The sequence below is a fragment of the Heterodontus francisci genome, chromosome 6 (assembly GCF_036365525.1).
Source record: "Heterodontus francisci isolate sHetFra1 chromosome 6, sHetFra1.hap1, whole genome shotgun sequence".
NCBI classification, from domain to species: Eukaryota; Metazoa; Chordata; class Chondrichthyes; order Heterodontiformes; family Heterodontidae; genus Heterodontus; species Heterodontus francisci.
The window spans coordinates 41,030,309-41,048,442 of NC_090376.1; the positions used below are offsets into that span (position 1 = coordinate 41,030,309).

The window sequence follows — 18,134 nt, forward strand, 5'->3', positions numbered from 1 at the left end:
CCCAGCTGATACACTCGACCTGGATATTTTCTACCATCTTGGATGCATTACTGACTTCACATATTGTGACAATTCGTAGACCTCAGCATACTGGAAGGGTGCGACAGCAGGTCCAGTTGTGTCTACAATATAAAACATTTGTGTCGCCATTTGGAGCTCCCATAGCTATACTGCAAGGTTATTGTTCCAATGCATTTGATTGGAAAACCATTGTTGGCAGTCAGCTTAGCCATGGGGGGTCACACCATAGATTTCCATTTCTTTAGATACATACCATTCAGTTTAATGAGCAGAATATTTGCACTTGCTCTGGCGCCGATTTTTACTCTGAGCTTATGCTTTCCAATCTTCTGCGGACTTACAATCTTGATCATGGCAAATGCCTCAGATTACGTAACAGCATCGACACATTGATCCAAATTAACTATGTGAAATGCCTGCTCACTGTTCACACGAGTGCATTCTTCATCCAGGTCCTCCTGGTAATCTATCTCTCTGTTGACCTGATGTACCTGCTTGGGCTTTTATTGCATTTTTTTTTATTCATTCATGGGATGTGGGTGTCATTGGCTATGCCAGCATTTATTGCCCATCCCTAATTGCCCTTGAGAAGGTGGTGGTGAGCTGCCTTCTTGAACCGCTGCAGTCCATTTGGGGTAGGTATACCCACAGTGCTGTTAGGAAGGGAGTTCCAGGATTTTGACCCAGCGACAGTGAAGGAACGGCGATATAGTTCCAAGTCAGGATGGTGTGTGAGCTGGACGGGAATTTGCAGGTGGTGGTGTTCCCACATATTTGCTGCCCTTGTCCTTCTAGTTGGTAGAGGTCGTGGGTTTGGAAGGTGCTGTCTAAGGAGCCTTGGTGCATTGCTGCAGTGCATCTTGTAGATGGTACACACTGCTGCTACTGTGCGTCGGTGGTGGAGGGAGTGAATGTTTGTAGATGGTGTGCCAATCAAGCGGGCTGCTTTGCCCTGGATGGTGTCAAGCTTCTTGAGTGTTGTTGGAGCTGCACCCATCCAGGCAAGTGGAGAGTATTCCATCACACTCCTGACTTGAACCATGTAGATGGTGGACAGGCTTTGGGGAGTCAGGAAGTGAGTTACTCGCCTGAGGATTCCTAGGCTCTGACCTGCTCCTGTAACCACGGTATTTATATGGCTACTCCAGTTCAGTTTCTGGTCAATGGTAGCCCCCAGGATGCTGATAGTGGGGGATTCAGTGATGGTAATGCCATTGAATGTCAAGGGGAGATGGTTAGATTCTCTCTTGTTGGAGATGGTCATTGCCTGGCACTTGCGTGGTGCGAATGTTACTTGCCACTTATCAGCCTAAGCCTGGATATTATCCACGTCTTGCTGCATTTCTACACAGACTGCTTCAGTATCTGAGGAGCCACGAATGGTGCTGAACATTGTGCAATCATCAGCAAACATCCCCACTTCTGACCTTATGATTGAAGGAAGGTCATTGATGAAGCAGCTGAAGATGTTTGGGCCCAGGACACTACCCTGAGGAACTCCTGCAGTGATGTCCTGGAGCTCAGATGATTGACCTCCAACAACCACAACCATCTTCCTTTGCGCTAGGTATGATTCCAGCCAGTGGAGGGTTTTCCCCCTGATTCCCATTGACCTCAGTTTTGCTAGGGCTCCTTGATGCCATATTCGGTCAAATGCTGCCTTGATGTCAAGGGCAGTCGCTCTCACCTCACTCTTGAGTTCAGCTCTTTTGTCCATGTTTGAACCAGGGCTGTAATGTGGTCAGGAGCTCATTGCAGCCTGGCGGAACCCAAACTGAGCATCACTGAACAGGTTATTGCTAAGCAAGTGCCACTTGATGGCACTGTTGATGACACCTTCCATCACTTTACTGTTGATTGAAAGTAGGCTGATGGGGCGGTAATTGGCCGGGTTGGACTTGTCCTGCTTTTTGTATACAGGACATACCTGGGCGATTTTCCACATTGCAGGGTAGATGCCAGCGTTGTAGCTGTATTTGAACAGCTTGGCTAGGGGCGTGGCAAGTTCTGGAGCACAGGTCTTCAGTACTATTGCCAGAATATTGTCAGGGCCCATAGCTTTTGCAGTATCCAGTGCCTTCAGTCGTTTCTTGATATCACGCGGAGTGAATCGAATTGGCTGAAGTCTGGCATCTGTGATGCTGGGGACTTCAGGAGGAGGCCGAGATGGATCATCAACTCGGCACTGTCTTGCAGATGTTTTCTCAGCATGTGATCTGCCACCAATCCTATGTGCAGTATCTGAGCTCGGCCTTCTGCACTGCCTTGCCCAATGTCCTCACATGCCACAAGCTTTGCACTGGTCATGGTACACCCGACAACTGTGAATTGGGTCAGTCAGGCCACATTTGCCACAAGGCTTAGCAGACCAGTGAGCCTTGGTTACCATACCAATTACTGTAGCCGCCCCAACGCTTCTAACTTTTGGCACCCAGCTGCTTCAAATTTACTTCTATAACCCGTGCATCTATGGTGTGCCCTTTCTTCTTTCCTAACAGGTCTTTTTGAAAGGCCTCTAGCATGTTAGATGTGATTACTAGTTCTATAATCTGTTCTGACAATTCAATATCTGCGAAGTCACATTCTTCAGCTTTGTCTCAGCACCTTGCAATAAACTGGTCAATGGACTTATCTTGCCTTTTCCAGCGGGTCATAAGCTCAAGCCTATGTACTCGGAAATTGACCTTTACCTTGATTTGCTTCTCCAGGAATCTCCATATCTTATTAGGGTCCTTCTAATCCTCAGGAGACAATCCTGATGTATTGATCCATTGCAGGCCCTCATTGCCCAGTACAATCTTGATTTTGATTGCTTGTTTATCTGGTTCACTCACTTCTTGATCCAGGAAACACAATTCCAACCATTGTCAAAACAGTTTAAACACAAACACTATGTCCAATGACTTCCAATCCACGATTAGATACCTGAAAGCCATTTTCTGGATGATTCTGCACTTTATATAAATATAGGTCTTTTTAAAGGTTTTCCTTTTAACAGGTGCCGTTTCTGTTCCTTTTTTAGACAAGTTCGTTTTTGCAGGCCTGTCCCTTTAAAGAGTGAGAGACTACAGCTTCTTTCTTTACACAGCTTGTTTTTTTAAAAACCAAGAGAGCAGTTCTTTGTTTACACTTCATGTTTGTTTTTTAAACTGAGAGCTTTTTTTAAAAAAACAAGAGGGCGGCAGCTTGCAGTACCAGCAGCTGCCACAGCCAGCCTTTCACTTTGCGTTGAACCTCCAGTGGCGCTGTTGAGCTCTTCCCGCTCCTTTTGGCTTAGGCCCCACCCATGAAGCACTTTCAGATTAGTTGAAAACTCTGATTTCCTGGCAAATTGCCTACTGTACTCAGAGTTTCAACACCTCCCGGGGTCCTGTCTATGCTCGCCACCTGAATTTTCAGCCACTCCAGGTAGGCAATCGGCTGTTCTTTGTTCTCTCTTTGATTTTTTTCTGCAGAACACTCCAACGTTGCAACGATGTAATATTTGGTGGTCTTCCGAAAAAATATATCCCAAACACTGCCACGGGATAATATTACCTGTCCCTTTAGTATGTGAACTATTTTAAGACTCACAGGACTACAAGTAATATCCAAAGAAAATTTGGGTTTTTATTATAACTTAACTAGAACTTATACACACACTAACTGCAGGAGCACATCTATATGTGTCTCACTCTGTTGGGCTACACTCACAACTCCCCGGTTATGTGTGCTGCAACATCACTTCCTCCGATGACCTTCACTTACAGCTTCTTAAGGTGGTCCACTTAAGGTCGTCCCACATCACTGGCAAAGAACAAGTTGAGGAAGACGAGATGGGGATCCCTGTTGAAGAGAGACTGCAATGCTTACATTAAGGAGGTGCATTGAACTCCAGTCCCTCCGACAGCATGTTGAAGACTTTGCTGCATTGGGAAGTCTCAGCACCGCAGAGCTTTGCTCTCCAAGGCTAGTTCTCATGATTTCTTCTTGTGTCTCCCAGAGATGCTAACGTCAGGCGATAAGACCAATTCCTGTACCATCACTGGGCCAAGCGCTGCCACAGCCGAGTTCAGACCAAGCACCATCATACCTTAAAAGTGCACCCTCCACCAGCACAGATACAGTCACTTCAGTAGGTCCTTGCACGTGATTGGATAGCGTGGCACTGTGTGCTGAGCATGTCATGAGTGTGCAGGAGGAGGTGACAGAGGCAGAGGTAGCTGTGGGCAGTTGCCCTTGGAGGATGGAGGGCAGCCACAGCCCTGCTCAGCTGGGCACAGATGGTTAAATGTGAGTATGGAACAACCTGGAACTGTCTCTATTTCCATTCCCTGCCTCTGCATTGTGGACACCTGTCCATGTTTAGACATAGCTCAGGTTTGATGGAATTGTTAGACTGTGCCGTGCTAGCCTTGCAAGGTGGGGAATTTTGCCACAGAATTCCAAATCTGTAGCACAGGCAAAGTACAATCTGTTTCTTTTGCAATACTTTTATAAGCAGGACGCCTACAATTCTTGCCAAAGCCACGAATTGCATCAAACGAGTTTAAATCCACCATCAAAAGATGTAGTTGTGCAGGGTCAAAGATACGCACAGCTTGCAGGGACACCAGTGAAGGTTGTTGAAACCTCGGAGCTGCTTTTTCTTCACTGCTTGGCTCTTCCCTGTAGTGATAATATTGTTTGAGTTTCTTTGCCATGCAAGAAAACACATGTTGAGCACAGGCATTTAATTCAGCATCATCAGAGTGTTGTTCGTTTGACTGCGCTTCAGCCCAGAACAGTGCATCCATTACTTTATTGTAAACTTCGTGGATTGTTACGTTTCATGATTCAAACCAAGTGATTAAATCCATCAGTCATATAGCATTCTTAGCAACAAACTGAAGCTCCTCATTAAGATGAGCATCGCTTAGAAGGGTTACAACGTCTGTTAAGACCTGTGTTTTCGGTGGCAGTGTGATGAAGTCTGAGTAGTATTTCAGATGAGCTGCATGATACTGTACTGCCCGAAACCAAGAATTCCAACGTGCAATACTGGCTCTGGAGGAAGCGCGATGTTTTATTCCCCAATTTCAGCCATTTCAGCAGCGTTTGTAATGTGTTGCTTATATCAAAGGTTGCGGCTTGGGCAGTGCTTGAAGATCTTTTTAATGTAGCTGACCAGTTTGTCAACTTTACCAAACTCATTTTTCCAACAGCTCACTGACAAATTATATGTGCATTACATATAATATGAGCAGCATCAGGCATTACACCTAGGAGAAGATTTGAAAGATTTTGTGATGAAAGTTGCATTGTTACTAATGAAAGCAGACACTTTGTTGAACTCTGCACCCTATTTTGAAGCAGTTTTGATTATTGCTTTAGAAACTGTGGTGTAATTAACAGCTTCTAAGTGGATACAGTCTGCAAGCACTGTTGTTAGCTTTCCTGACTGTACATCTTCGGCCTTACCAGACATAAAATCAAACAAAACATGCAGTACATAGTTATCTTGCTCATTGGTGGTCTCATCACAAATAACTGCAAAAGACTCACATGCGTTAATCTGAGACTTCATCTCCTCACAATGTGCAGCACAAACCTTCGGTAAGTAGACCTGTTGTAGTTTATTTGCACTTGGCAAGCAACCAAACCCACAGGTTTGGTGATCAAATTTTTCCAATGGTATGTTAAGTGTTTGCAAAAGCATCCACAAGTTCCATTGTAACCAACTGATGATTTTTTGAGCTCCATGTCGACTTCTTAAAAAGAGATGAAATTGTTGCTTGTTTTTTTGCATGTTTGTTTTCTCTCAGTGTGGTGTTGGATGCTCTCTTTCTGCTGTGATGGCTTTTGGACTCTAAGTGACACTGAACCATTGCCTGCCGTGTGCGATCCAAAGATACAATGCAGTTTGTACAAAACAGTATTCCACCATCGGCATGCAGAATTTGGAAGCCAAATTCTTTCACTCTATGTGCTGCAGTAATGGTTGTGGTCGTTTTTGATTTGCTCCTTCCAGCATTCTCACTTGTCTGTGAATACATGAGACTGCTTCTCTCAAAACTGCACTGGAAGCCCTCCCTCATCTATCAATCAGCAAGTTTAGCATTGTGTCAATCTCTAAAACACACAAAGTTCAGAAAATGCTCAGCAATCAGTGAGGTGAGCTTTGTGCCAATCACTAAAACATGCAAAGTTCACAAAATGGCTGATTTCACAGAGGACCCAAGATTTCACGTCCGTGAATTTGGTTGGGCCCTATTTATAGGAAATATTTTGAGAACAAAAAGGGTAATGTTCACTTTTCAACATACGATGATGTAGCCCCTATCATGGAAAAATATCCAAGGTTATAGATATGATGAAGTCTTACATTATCACAAGCATAATTAAAGCAAAATACAATCAAATGGCAAGGAATGGAAAATAAACCAAACAATTAAAGAGGAAGGAATCAAAAGCAAATCGTACCAATGCACTGACCACTGCCTTAAGAAAAGGAATGCAGAGAGGTATAAAATATGAGACATTGGCTGATAGTCTATCCCGTTCCCTACAGTGCATGTCAAGTACATCACTGCTGCTCAATCAACCCATAAAGTACATGTGAAAGCCCATTATTGGTACGCAACTGCACCATTAACTTTTTAAAAGACATTTATACTTCTGTATTTAAAACTGCACAAGTGTCAACTCAAACTGTTAGTATATATTGTGAGGCAGAGAGATAACAGGCTGGATTTTACGTCAGTCGGACGGAAGCTGGCCACTGACGTAAAAGTCGGTGGCGAACCCGCTTCCGCCTAGCCCGGGGATCCGTCCCACATTTTACAGGTCTCCGGGCTTTAATTGTTCCGAGGCAGGACTTCCAGCTGCTTGAGGGAGGAGGTTCCGCCTCATTAAGCTGCTGGCCAATCATCGGGCCGGCAGCTCTTAGTCGCATCAGCGCCACCATGAGTGGTGGCTGCTGCTGGGACTGCAGCTCGGCCGAGGACGTGGAGCCAGGAGTGCAGGTAAGTTTGGGTTGCCATGCCGGGGGGGTTGATCGGTCGGGCCCCAGCGAGGCAAGGGTGGTCGTTTGGGGGGTAGGGGGGGGGGGGGCGTCTTGGATCCTGGGGATGGTTGGGGAATTGGGGGCTGTGCCCGATTGTCAGGGCCCCTCCCCCCCGGGTGCGGAGAGGCCAACAGCTCTCACCGGGAGGCCTTTCCCGGCTCCGGGACGCCCATTTCCATGGGGATTTTACCTGTGGCAGACGGGCGAAGGTCCTTAAATGGCTGCTAATTGGCCTCTAATGTAACTGTTTTTTGATTATATAGTAGCTAAATGAAAGTAACTCAGCAGAAATATGGTGACAGCTAGTAATATTTTACTGTTTTTTAATGAACACATAATCGTTTTTTTAGTTGGATAGCATAATAAATCCTTCAATACGGTAATCAGATTTCGTGTCAGGGTATTACCAAGTTTATTCAAGAAAAGCCAATTAAGCATTAGTTTAGAAATTTGTTTGGAACTTCTTTTAAAGCAGCTTTTCATTCAATAAATTTTATTTGCTGCTCATCCCATTCAAAAATTATATATGGGCGTGGGGGGAGCTAAAATGGATAGCCCTTGAAAACAGACGTGGGGACCATGATGCAATTAACCTGCGCCTGTTGGGTGTAATGCAGGCAGAACACTATTTTCCTGCTGCCTGTCCATTGACATATTTGCTGTGTGCAGCCAGTGCTAAACACGCTGTTGATTAGCTGCGCACATCAGTAGGGGCCCCAAAATCAATACTTTCTAGCACTGCTTAAATCTCTTAAAGGGGCTTTAAAGGGGAGGCACATTGTGGCTGCCGCAAGTGCTGTGTCTCCTGAGGAAGCTGAATCTGACCTGGAAAAGACAGAAGAATGACTGAATATGGGAGAAAGCAGGCACTAAGGATTTCTGATGCTGCACCGGAGGTCTTGGTGGAGAAAGTGGAAAGAAGAGGCAGCCTGTATCTGCAGGGGGCCATGAGGCCCTCCAGATGCACAGTGAAAAGAAATGGGAAGCAGATAGCTATGGAGGTCAATGCCAGGAGTTTAGCCCCAAGGACAATGATGCAGTGCTGCAGGAAGTTTAATGACCTCAAACGCAAGGTCAAGGTCAGTGAATCTTCAAATACCATATACTACAAACTGTACCACTAAGCTCAGATACTGCTCAATTCATCACACCCCCATCACTCACTTACCCGCAATCTCCATCAATCAGGACTCATACCTAACATTCATATGTTTCACCTCATCCTCAAACACAACACTGTTGCAAGCCTTACACCCACATCTCACAGCTTGCACACACTGCCAGCTATTCAACCATGACAGTCACTTCAGCCAAACATATTGCACCACACTCACAGACACACTTCCCTCTCTCTGGCAGAAGGTGATGCACGACTAAAGGCAGCAGGAATGAACTGAAGGGGGAGAGGCGCACCCACATGTTCTAACCCACCCCACGCAGCGCCCACCCCCCACCCCCCCCACACCACCCCCAGGAATTGGTGCTGGCTATTACTGGAATGACCATGGCTAACGCCATGGCCAGCAGCAGGGCTGAAACCATTGAAAATGACAATACCCTCATACCTAATCCTCCTTTTCACATCCCACTTCCTCCTCACGCTACAATCCCTTCTGACTTACAAGTGCAGATGGTGTAAGCATGCACCTCTTTTTTTCCTCTCACCACAAATTTACCCTTGTGCCTTTCTCCTTTCAGATACCCAAAAAGTATAACCTGGCCTGGCAGTGGGAAAAAACCAAGATAGTGATGAAGAAACATCATCTCTCAATTCCACACTCACAGCCACCAGCTCAGATACTAACACTGCGCATATCTTAGAGAATCGATTAGAGGCAGGATCTGCATGTGCTGAGAAACTGGGGAAGGAGTGAGCTGCAGGCAGGGATAGCACAGGTGCCAGCTTGTTGGAGGACGAGATCGCACACGTGCTCCACTTTAGAGGACTCAGATGAGGACCTCAATGGGTCAGGCTACAGAAGAAGCCTCATGGTACACAACAAAATGCTTGTTACATTCAGAAGCCTGCCAGAAAGCTTGTGTTCAATGTCAGGGAGCATAGAGGAGTCTAACACCAACTTGGCACAGTGCTTTGCAGAGAATTTGGAGCCTGGAGCCCACGCTTTCAGCATGGAAGTTCTGGCCAACTCCATTAGCATGCTTATGGACCCACGCATAATTCAGCATCTGATAGATGATGTTGCAGCTACCATTGCAGAAGAAGTAGCTCCCACCATCTTCAGCTGCTTCATCAATGACCTTCCTTTAAACATAAGGTCAGAAGTGGGGATGTTTGCTGATGATTGCACAATGTTCAGCACCATTCGTGACTCCTCAGATACTGAAGCAGTCAGTGTAGAAATGCAGCAAGACCTGAACAATATCTTAGCTTGGGCTGATAAGTGGCAAGTAACATTCGCGCCACACAAGTGCCAGGCGATGACCATCTCCAATAAGACCATGGAAACGAATAAATAAAAAAAGCTGCGCTGGAGCATGAGAACAGGAAAAGGCACACGGAAGACAAGCACTGAGGGAAGGTGCCAGGGTGATTAGCCTAAAATAAAAAGAAAGTGCTGGAAATACTCAGCAGGTCTAGCAGCATCTGTGGAGACAGAACCAGAGTTAACATTTCAGGTCTGTGACTTTTCATCAGATTAGTTCATGTTTGTATGCAATAGGGTAAGATTTAATTTACAAATTTGGTTTGAAATGTGTTTTTTTTAATTTATTCATGGGATGTGGGCATCGCTGGCTAGGTCAGCATTTATTGCCCAACCCTAATTGCCTTTGAGAAGGTGGTGGTGAGCCGCCTTCTGAACCGTTGCAGTCCATGTGGGGTAGGTACACCCACAGTGCTGTTAGGAAGGGAGTTCCAGGATTTTGACCCAGCGACAGTGAAGGAACGGCGATATAGTTCCAAGTCAGGATGGTGTGTGACTTGGAGGGGAACTTGCAGGTGGTGATGTTCCCATGCGTTTGCTGCCCTTCTAGGTGGTAAAGGTCATGGGTTGGAAAGGTGTTGTCTAAGGAGCCTTGGTGCGTTGCTGCAGTGCATCTTGTAGATGGCACACACTGCTGCTACTATGCGTCGGTGGTGGAGAGAATGAACGTTTGTGGATGGGGTGCCAATCAAGCGGGCTGCTTTGCCTAGGATGGTGTTGAGCTTCTGGAGTGTTGTGTGTCAGCTTTTATTTTTGCATTTGAATGAGATCCTCACATACAGGCCGGGCAGAAAGGGACTGTGTAGTTTACAAACTCTCTTTCTCGTCATTCTACTCCTGCTCCTCAGCTTCTTGCTTGCTAGCTGGTGGCAAGAACTGTCCCATCACGACGTCAAGATTGTGCAGCATACAACGTATTACCACGAATCTCGAGACTCGCTCAGCCAAGTACTGCAGACTCTTCCAGAGCGGTACAGACAGTGGAATCATTGCTTCAGCATGCTAATAGTCTACTCTATCATATTAATTGTGGCAGCATTGGCTCTCAAAGTATGTAAGTATATACATATGCATGGGTTGCAAGCATAAGCTATGCCATCAGCGGAGTAGTCACCCTTCTGTTTGCTATGGTAGCTGAAATGCAACTGGCACAGCAGACTGTTGCAGAATGAAGGCATCACAACTGCTGCCAGGATATTGGACACTGACCTGCATGATGCACACCTTATGGTCAAACACCAGCTGGATGTTGATGGAGTAGAATCCCTTTCTGTTCTGGTATGTGGCAGAGTTGGCATGTGGCAACAGCAAAGCAATTAATGGCACCTTGCATCCTGCAGAAGTCTGCAATCCTAACAAACCCCTGTGCTAGCTCAACCTGCTTGTCTCTTGCAAGAGAGAATGTTATGAAGTTCTCTCTCTTTGAACGGAATCTTCCTGGCGCCGCCGGGGTGGACGTGAAGCTGGATTGGGAGCAAATTTGGCCTTGAGGGCTCAGGTCGGCAGCCCAACACACTCCCACCTCCAGGTGACCTTCCAGCAGCGGATAGTCAATTAGTGGCAACTAAATGGGCACTTGTGGGCAGATTGGGGATATCGCCGGGATCTTACTGGCAGCAGATGGCACCCTGCTGACGCCAAATGCTGGCAGATGGTTAGAGGCAACCTCCTAGTGACAGGATGGGGGAGCGAGGCCTCCGTTATCTCCCTCCGCCACCCTCGCCCCTCCCCAGAGCTGCCTCTGGCAGAGGGCCACAGCTGCGACTGCAGCCCATCCTGTGGAGGGGTTTACCCTCCAGAAATTAGAGTATGAAAGAATGCTAGCTAGAAATATAAAACAGATATTAACAGTTTCTATAAGCATTTAAAAAGGAAGAGAGTAACTGAAGTGAATATTGGGCCCTTCGAGGGGGAGACTGGGAAATTAATAATGTGAAACAAAGAAATGGCAGAGACTTTGAACAAGTATTTTGTGTCTGTCTTCACTGTACAAGACACAAAAAACATCCCAAGAATATTTGAAAATCAAGAGGTAAAAGGGAGAGAGGAACTTAAAACAATCACAATCACTAGGAAAAAAGGTACCAGGAAAACTATTAGAAGTAAAGGCTTACAAGTCCCCTGGACCTGATGACTTGCATCCGAGGGACTTAATAGAAATGGCTGCAGAGATAGTAGATGCATTGGTTGTGATCTTTCAAAATTCCCTAGATTCTGGAAAGGTCCCAGTAGATTGGAAAATCATAAATGTAACACCTCTATTCAAAAAAGGAGGGAGACAGAAAGCAGGAAACTATAGGCCAGTTAACCTAAAATCTATCATTGGGAAAATACTAGAATCCATTATTAAGGAGGTAATAGCAAGACATTTAGTAAATCACAATACAATCAGGAAGTAACAAGCAAGGTGGATAAAGGGGAAGCTGTAGATGTGGTGTGCTTGGATTTCCAAAAAGCATTCGGTAAGGTTCCACTCCCTTTACTGCCCTTTTACTATTTATATGCCTATAGAAGACGTTTGGATTCCTTTTTATGTTAGCTGCCAGTCTCTTCTCATATTCTCTCTTTGCTTCTGTTATTTATTTTTTTCACTTCCCCTCTGAACTTCCTGTATTCAGACTGGTTCTCAAGAGTAGTATCCACCTGATATATGCGAATTAGGAGCAGGAAAAGGCTACTCGGCCCCTCGAGCCTGCTCCGCCATTCAACAAGATTATGGCTGCTCTGATTGTAACCTCAACTCCACATTTTCGCCTACCCTCAATAACCTTTCACCCCCTTGCTTATCAAGAATCTAACTACCTCTGCCTTAAAAATATTCAAAGGCTCTGCTTCCACCGCTTTTTGAGGAAGAGAGTTCCAAAGACTCACGACCTTCTGAGAGAAATAATTACTCCTCACCTCTGTCCTTAAATGGGCGACCCCTTATTTTTAAACAATGACCCCTAATTCTAGATTCTCCCACAAGAGGAAACATCCTTTCCACATCCACCCTGTCATACCTGCCATACGCACCCTTTTTCTGTTTCATTTTACTCTCTATCTCTTTCACCATTCAGGCTTTGTTTGTCCTACCTTTCCCCCTCGTGGGAATGTACCCGACTGTACCTGAACTAACTCCTCTTCAAAGGCAGCCCAATTAGTTTCGCCTGCCAATCTTTGATTCCAATTTACCTGGGCTAGATCCGTTCTTACCCCATTGATGTTGGTCCTCCACTAATTAATTACTTTTACTCTGGATTGCTTCTTGTCCTTTACCATAGCCAATCTAAACCTTACAATACTATGATCACTGCCCTCTAAATATACCCCTACTGACACTGGATCCATTTGACCCATCTCATTCCCCAGAATCAGATCAAACAATGCCTTCTTCCTCATTGGACCAGAAACATACAGATCTAGAAAATTATCCTGACCAGACTTCATAAACTCTTGCACCTCTCTGCCCTTTACACTATTACTATGCCAGTCTATATTGGGATAATTAAAGTCCCCCATCATAACTACTCTATATTTCTTGCACCTCTCTGTAATTTCCTTGCAAATTTGTTCCTCTATATCCTTCCCACTAGTTGGTGGCCTAAAAATTTAAAAATGCTTCCGGGTTTCCTGTCCATAACTTCCTGCACCTTACTCCAAACTCACAGCCTGCAAATAAAGGGGCCAATGTTGTTCAATGGTTGGGAGGCAATAGATCACCTCCTAGCATTCCTAGGACAGATGGAACAAAAGTGGAAAATGTTTTAGTACTAACTAATGTAATAATAGTGCAAAATTACATAATAGTTGGAAATATTACTAAACTGATAAAAATAACATGGAAAATTAAAATGGAAACCATTTAACAGGAGCGAATGACTTTACATAGGAGGAAACCTTCATCTGTACAATAGTGGGCATCTGAAAAATTGACATGCTTTTTTTTTTCAATTTTAGTAATTTACTCAATGTTACAAAAGAGCCCTGCTCTCCTTTTGGAATTTCCAAACAAATGACAAACAATTTGTCTCAATTAACAAGTCTAATTGATATCAGCTGAGAAAAAGTTGGGCCACTTTATAGTAAATTTTTCAACAGTATTCAGCTCATTTCACAACTCTGAAGAAAATGGAGCAGTCCATGTCAGCTATCAACAGGAGCTGGACACCATCTAGAATTTTTCTGTTTTTATCTAGACTTAGGCTGACAAGTGGCAGATGTCTAAGTGAACAGTCACATTTGTAATTATTACAATATATACTATTCTGTGGTGAATACTGTTTATTTACATATCCTATGTCCTCATTCCACATAATGTAACTGAGGAGTTCACATGGTACTATCCACTTCAGTGTTCGATCCCTGAGTCTTGCTACTTTTTACTTGGATATTGGGTGGCGGTTCTCTTACGGAAGCGATCAGTGACACTGTAACGGAATCGAATTTATAACATAAACCCAAGAGCATAACAATCACCTTTTTCCACCTTCACAACATTGTCTGCCTTATCCACAATCTCACTCCTAATGTTGCTGAAACCATTATCCAGATCTTCATTGCACTAAATTTAAATATTTTCATGCTATCTTTGTTAACCTTGTGAGTTCCCACCCTTCACATGCCAATTCCACCACCATCGTCCTGTTCAGACCTCTCTCTCCTTCAATCTTTATTGGCTTCCATCCCCACAACTTATCAATTTTACAATCTAAAACCTCATCCTTGTTATATTCATTCATGGGATGTGGGCGTCGCTGGCAACGCCAGCATTTGTTGCCCATCCCTAACTGCCCTTGAGATGGTGGTGGTGAACTGCAAATCCTTCCATGGCCCCCCTCTGCAATTTTCTACAATCTTATGTTCCAGCAACACCCCAATGCTTCTGACTCCAGCCTCCTTTGCAACATCTGTTCCAATTTTGGCAGCAAAGCCTTCAGTTGTCTTGGCTTCCATATTGTGGAAGACTCTCCATGAATATCTCTAATTTGCTATCTTAAAAAATTTCCTTCCGTCTTTGTTGTTATCTTCAATAGACGCCTCAACCTTTGTCCTATCACTGTTCAGTGACCAGATGCTTTTCTTATTTCTGTGAATGCTGAGATGTTTTATTATGTTCAGCCACTATGGAATCTACAGGTAATTGTTCTTATCCAACAGCAATGAAGCAAAATGATAGAACATTTGAGTTATATATCTTGCCCATTTATGTTGATGGGCTTAAAATGCAACTAACATTACAACCTATGTACAGTAAACATTTGTTGTTTCATTTATTGGTTTATAGTGTGAAGACAATGCCCAGCATCAATCTATGAGATGCAGGCTTCATTTATATTTCTCCTAAGGAAACATTAATCACTCATTCCCGAAATAAATTCTGTATTCCACAATTCCCCGCTGACAGCCTTCTACATATCGAGCATGCTGTGAGCTTGTTCGTGGTTTGGCACAGAAATCCTGTATGGGTATGAACTAATGAAACTATTGTTAATGTGTCAATGCCATTCTAGGATTTTATTTCTGAACAAAAGACACAAAAAACTTGAACTTCAATTAGGTTGTTTGTTGTACATAATGGGTATTAATTGTCATAATGGACCATTATCTTTTCGCACACTACAGTAATTGTTTTTGTGACGATAAATAGCTCAGTAACAGCAGCAAGTCCCTGCTGAAGTTATCATGACCTGGGATCAGGCATGTGCAAAAATTATGGCTTTTGATAGAAAAAGTCTGTGTGGTGCATATTAAGTACTGTATTGATTACAAAACTTACAAGGCCATCTTGAGCTGACAGACAATTCTTCTTTGTTTTTTGTCCTTGTGTTTTATGATGAAGGAAATTATGAATTTGACAAAAGCCCTGAGAATTAAAACAGTTCATCTGGGGATCAGATTAGAAACTGACCACTATACAAGCTATTTTGGTCATTCTTTAATGAGACTTTAAAATAAATTTAAAAATATAGGTATAATGCAATGTTTATAATATAGCAGTTTTGCTTAAAAATTTTCCACACTATTAACCTTAGGAGGAGAGGGAGAAAAAGGTAATTCAACCTGAAGTCAATGGAAAAGAAAATTGGGTGCGTGCAAAATGGGTTATCAATTTGCAATCGGCCATTTTGCACCACCCAAGTCAAATTTCATGCCCCTTCTATTTTCCCTTTGCTCTGGTTGCAGAACGATGTGTGTGCTTCAAGGTGAGAAATTTAAGAATCAAGGATTCCCAGACTAGGTACAGCAGACTGCATACACAGAAAAGCTAAAACAAAAGGGTCACTGACCTGAAACGTTAACTCTGCTTCTCTCTCCACAGATGCTGCAAGACCTGCTGAGTATTTCCAGCATTTCTTGTTTTTATTACACAGCAAAGCTGCTTGCTCCACCTTAGATCAACTGTACTAGTGGGAAAGTTTACCATTTCCCACACCAGCCATTCTTGATTCCAAATTAAGGTCAGTTTTGTGTGGTGAGCAATTGCTCACTGGAATTAGGTTGACGTTGAACTAATTTCATACAGGACCCTTAAAACCAGCAGTGAGAGAAAAGAGCTTTATCCTATTGGGCTGGGCTGGGTTTCACCCAGTTCAAAGAGGGAAAAGAACAGCGTAACACCCAGTCCCTTACTGAACCACCTAAATCATATAAAATGATGAGTCATGAGACAGCAAGATGAAGTTGTAAAGTATATAAATTCACCTCAAACAAACAAGTTGCTTTTCTACCTTAAAATGTATACCTAGAGTAACCGTTCATCATCATTTCTGTGGTGGCCACCTGATAATAGAATCACAGAAAGTTTAAGGCACAGAAAGAGGCCACTTGGCCCATCGTGTCTGTGCCGGCTGAAAAACAACCTACCCATTCTAATCCCACCTTCCAGCATTTGGTCCGTAGCCCTGCAGACTATGGCACTTAAAGTGCATATCCAGACTTCTTTTGATTCAGTTGAGGGTTTCTGCCTCACCTACCCTTTCAAACAGTGAGTTCCAGACCCTCACCGCCCTCTGGGTGAAAAAACATTTCCTCATCTCCCCTCTAATTTTTCTATCAATCACTTTAAATCTATGCCCCCTAGTCACTGACCTCTCTGCTAAGGTAAATAGGCCATTCACCTCCACTCTATCCAGGCCTCTCAAAATTTTGTGTATTTCAATCAGATCTCCCCTCAGCCTTCTCTGTTCCAACAACAACTCCAGCCTATCCAATCTTGCCTCATAGCTGCATTTTTCCACTCCTGGCATCATCCTCGTAAATCTCCTCTGTACCATCCTTCGTGCAATTTCATCCTTTCTGTAATGCGGTGACCCCCAGAACTGCACACAGTACTCAAGCTGTGACCTAACCAATAAGTTAGACAGTTCCAGCATAACTTCCCTGCTCTTATATTCTATACCTCAGCTAATAAAGGAAAGGATTCCATATGCCTTCTTAACCACTTTATCGGCCTGTCCTGCTACCTTCAGGGATCTGTGGACATTCACTCCAAGATCCTTCACTTCCTCTACACTTCTCAGTATTTTCCCATTAATCGTGTATTCCTTTGCCTTGTTTGACCTCCCCAAATGCATCACCTCACACTTCTCTGGGTTGAATTCCATTTACCACTTTTCTGCCCACCTGACCAGACCATCAATATCTTCCTGCAGCCTACAGCTATCCTCCTCGCAATCTACCACACGGGCAATCCTTGTGTCATCTGCAAACTTCTTGATCATGCCCCCCACATTTATGTCCAAATTGTTAATATATACCACAAAAAGCAGAGGACCCAGTACTGAGCCCTGTGGAACGCCACTGGAAACAGCCCTCCAGTCACAAAAACACCCATCAACAACTACCCTTTGTTTCCTGCCACTGAGCCAATTTTGTATCCATCTTGCTGCATTTCCCTGGATTCCATGGGATTTTATTTTTTTAACCAGTCTGTCATGTGGGATTTTGTCAAAAGCCTTGCTAAAATCCATGCAGACCACATCAACTGCACTACCCTTATCTATCTTCCTGGTTACTTCAAAAAATTCGATCAAGTTGGTCAAAAAAGATCTTCCCTTAACAAATCCATGCTGACTATCCTTGATTAATCTGTGCCTTTCTAAGTAACAGTTTATCCTGTCTCTCAGAATATATTTCAATAATGAGCCCACTACTGAGGTTAGACTGACTGGCCTGTAATCATAGGGTCTATCCCTCGTTTCCTTTTTAAACAGAGGTACAACGTTAGCAGTTCTCCAATCCTCCGGCACCACACCTGTATACAGTGAGGACTGGAAAATGATGGTCAGACCCTCTGCTATTTCCTCTCTTGCTTCTTTCATCTGGCCCTGGTGATTTATCAACTTTCAAGGATGCTAATCCTATTCATACTTCCTCTCTCCCTATGTTCATCACATCCAATACTTCTGACCCCTCTTCCTTAACTACAATATCTGCATCACCCCCCTCGTTTGTGAAAACAGATGCAAAGTTTTCATGAAGAACAAACATCTTCCGCCTCTGCACATAGGTTACCTTTTTGGTCTTTTATGGGCCCTACTCTCTCCTGAGTTATCCTCTTACTCTTAATGTATTGACAAAACATCTTTGGTTTCACCATTAATTTTGCTTGCCAATATTCTTTCATGCCCGCTCTTTGCTTTCCTAATTTCCTTTTTGATTTC

General features: G+C 43.9%; 1 protein-coding gene across 2 annotated transcripts in view; it reads right to left on the bottom strand.

Annotated features, from left to right (window-relative positions):
- The window catches only part of b3glcta (beta 3-glucosyltransferase a), a 281,226-nt gene that overhangs the window by 206,045 nt on the left and 57,047 nt on the right, over window positions 1–18,134 (bottom strand). The gene's annotated exons all lie outside the window — the stretch shown is intronic.